We start from the raw sequence: 3,330 nt of genomic DNA, 5'->3' as shown, positions 1-3,330 counted from the left end.
GCATATGTGCTGGGCGGGTGCGCTGGGCCTGCGGCAGCCCGGGGTAGCCGGAGCCACCAGGATCCCTGCAGGTCCGAGGGGCTGTTTCCTAACCCCCACTGTGATGAGCCTTTGTGGGCTCTGACAGGGCTTTTCTGTTGGACCATCTGAGTCACTTCCAGGATTCTGACAAGTATTCCAATGTGGTGATGGAACCAGCAGTTAGCGTAATGGCTACGTCGCTGGATTCCCATGTAGTCGACCATGGTTCGAGTCCCAGACCCGGTGGCTTAAACACACACCGGGCACGTGTGCGTGTGTGCCAAAGATCCCGAGAGGAGAAAGGAGGAGAAAGGATTGCAGCATGGTGACAATAAGATTTCACTCCCTGGGCAGCAGATGGAGTGGAGGTTAAGGCAGTTGGATCCCACATGGCAGACTACAGGGTTCGAGTCCCAGACCTGGAGGCTTGAAAAACACAGTGGGTGTGTGTGCGTGCATGCCCAAATTCCCCAGAGGAGAATGGAGGAGAAGGGATTGTAGCGTGGCCACCACTCCCTCAGGGGTGCTTCCTCACCTCTCTCTCGCAAGTATATGTGCTCTATAGCAACAATTACCAAAAAAAAAAAAGACTTCATTTTTCGGTGCCAGGTGGCGGCCCAGCAGTAAGGCTATGGATCCACAGAGAAAGATTCCGAGTTCACCTCCCGGAACCCCCCTAGGTCCACAGGGCACTGCCCACGATTCAGGCTGTGAGGCTGGGGGTGGATCATGGTGAAAAGACCCCAGAAGTTTCTCTCTCTCTCTCAGAAGAAATAAATATTTTTAAAAATATTTTATATATATAGGTATATATAATATATACTTCATTTCTTAAATTCTAGTTCTGATTCCCTAATTCTGAAAGTAATTCTGAAACTCCTCTCCCCTCTTCCTCCCTCCCATCCCCTGCCTCCTTACCGTCTCTTCCAGGAGGGTCCTCAGTTAGCCAGGCAGCACTCGGGAACGCGGGCCAGGCCCGTGACCGTGATCGGGGCGCAGGCGTCTGGGCGGAGGGCCGGCCGCTGTGCCTGGCAGCTGGTCCCCGTCCGTCAGGGCTCCTCTCGGACACTCTGGGCAGTGCCATCTACTGGCCCATCCAGTTCGTCGCCGGGAAAAGACAGGAGTGGCCTCTTCCCACTCCAGGGTGTGTCTCTCTGTCTTTTTCCCATGACTCACACATCCCCAAATTATGGGGCAGCTGGCAAGGCTGGAGAGGGCTCAGGGCGAGCTGACCCCGTGTCTAGCCTCGATGTCACCCACTTTGGCTGCCAGACCTGCGTGAGGTTTCACCTCCAAAGCCTTGGACTCCCCCTATTCACGGGGCCCTCTGTGGCCCTGCCTGAAGGCACCGACTGCCTCCTCCCATCCTCCAGCCTTCTGCTTATTATTAAGACCCTGGATCCCACATGGCTAAATGCAGTTTGACTCCCAGACCCAGCAGCTTGAAAAACATGCCGGCACGTGTGCGTGAACGCCTCGAATCCCGAGAGGATGGAAGAGACGGGATTGTAGCATGGCCATCCCTCCTGTGGGGTGATCTCTCACTTTCTCTCCCTCTATCTCTCTATCTCTCAGTCTTTCTCTGGCCAGTCCACAAGCCCTACAGCAAAAATAAAAAATATATAGGAACCAGCAGTTGAGAGGAGAATGGAGAAGGGATCGTGGCGTGGCCATCCCCCCAGGGGGTGATTTCTCACTTTCTGTCTCTTTGTCTCTGTCTTTCTGGCAAGCGCATGCACCCTATAGCAAAAACCTCTCCCCCTCCAAAAAAAGTTTAAAAATACAATATAATAAAATAACAACAAAGAGTAAACATAACAGGAATGATTAACACATGCCACACTATGCAGGCTTAGCAAGAGGATGTGGCCCCCACACCAACATCTGAATCTCTTGACACAGCAGTTCTCTGTGCACGCTGAAGGGCTGAGGGGCAGACTTACAAAGTTCTCTTGTGGTTGTTGAGAGGGTAAAATCATGTGGTTAGAGGAAGCTGTTTCTGAGTCAAGAAGCTGGGACCTGCTCTGTAACCCAAGGTCACTTCTCTGAGGGACCTTGTCTTAGCTGACCCTGGCCCCAGGCCCCTATGGAGACAAATGTCCCCTCAGTCTCCTCCCACCGACTCTGTCCTGCGAGGTCTCCTCACCTCCCATGTCCTGCCAAGCCCAGGTCCCTACGGGAGTCCGCTCTGGTCAGGAAAGAAAAAGAAGATGGAAAAAATGAGGGTAGAGGTTAGCCTTTGTCAGCTCAAACTTTCCCTGAACGGTCCCTTTCTCACTTTCTCTTGAGATTCTTTGCCAAAGGATGCAGGCGCATGTCAGAGAAATAGAGAACGAGAGAGGAAGTGAGAAATCACACCATAATTCTTTCTCCTCCATTCTCCTCTCAGAATTTTGGGCATGCACTAACAAGCACCCGGCATGGTTTTCAGGCCACCAAGTCTGAGACTCGAACCCAGGAGTTGGCCATGTAGGATCCAGTCCCTTAACCACCACTCCAACTGCTGGCCCTCCAGGGTCCCTTTCTCAAATCACCAGATTTTGATAAACCCTGTCCAGGGGGGCCACTACATCTCTGGGCCTATGGTTCTCAGACTCTGGGACACAAGCTCTCCTGGTGTCCCTGGAGCTGGGGCTCTTTCCTGGAGGCCTGGATCTGGCTGTGGGACGGAGACAGGATCTTCACAGGCCTCGGGAGGCTGGAAGGGGACTGCTCTGTGGGTGCGGGTCGTGGGGCCATTCCTTTTTCAGCCACCCTGTGAGAAGCAGCACTCACTCCTCGGCTCACCACCCCATAGACACGGAATGAGAACATCCAGGAAGGTTAAGTCAACCCATATGAAACCACCATTCTTGTAGTGCAAAATAGCGTGGATTTCCTCAAGTCTGTGGAGACACAATGCAAATTAGTGGTGCCAATGAGCTTGCAGATGGATGGGGCATTGAGCACTTAATAGCGCTAGTTTTTCTTTGGGATGAGGCGCATGTTCTGGAACTAGACGGTGGTTATGGTTGTACAACACTGTGAATGCATTGCGTGTCACTGCCCATCAATTTCCCGTTACATGCATTTAACCACAGTTTTGCTGAAGCAAAGAAATGAGTAAACTATTACATCCTCCCACCCAAACATAGTGGAATTCCGGCAGCTTCACAGTGGCCCACCTAATGGAAATACAGAAGCCTAGCAGGCTGAATGGCTACGATGAGGGAGCCCGCTGTTTCTTCTCGATTTGGAATAACGCAGTACTACATATGTAATCTCGTGTGACGGTGCATGGAAAAGAACGTCTTAACATATGTGCAAGTC

General features: G+C 52.1%; 1 protein-coding gene across 1 annotated transcript in view; it reads right to left on the bottom strand.

The window, feature by feature from the left end:
- C5AR2 (complement C5a receptor 2) overlaps window positions 1-1,090 on the bottom strand; it is a 13,167-nt gene extending 12,077 nt beyond the window's left edge. The window contains exon 1 of the transcript XR_001369525.2: window positions 940-1,090. The gene's annotated coding sequence lies outside the window, so the exon portion shown is untranslated. The remainder of the gene's footprint in view (window positions 1-939) is intronic.
- Window positions 1,091-3,330: the final 2,240 nt, after the last annotated feature.

The sequence above is a fragment of the Tupaia chinensis genome, unplaced genomic scaffold (genome assembly GCF_000334495.1).
Source record: "Tupaia chinensis unplaced genomic scaffold, TupChi_1.0 Scaffold000067_1, whole genome shotgun sequence".
NCBI lineage: Eukaryota > Metazoa > Chordata > Mammalia > Scandentia > Tupaiidae > Tupaia > Tupaia belangeri.
The sequence above is the reverse complement of the archived record's forward strand: the minus strand, read 5'-3'. Positions and strand labels throughout refer to the sequence as shown.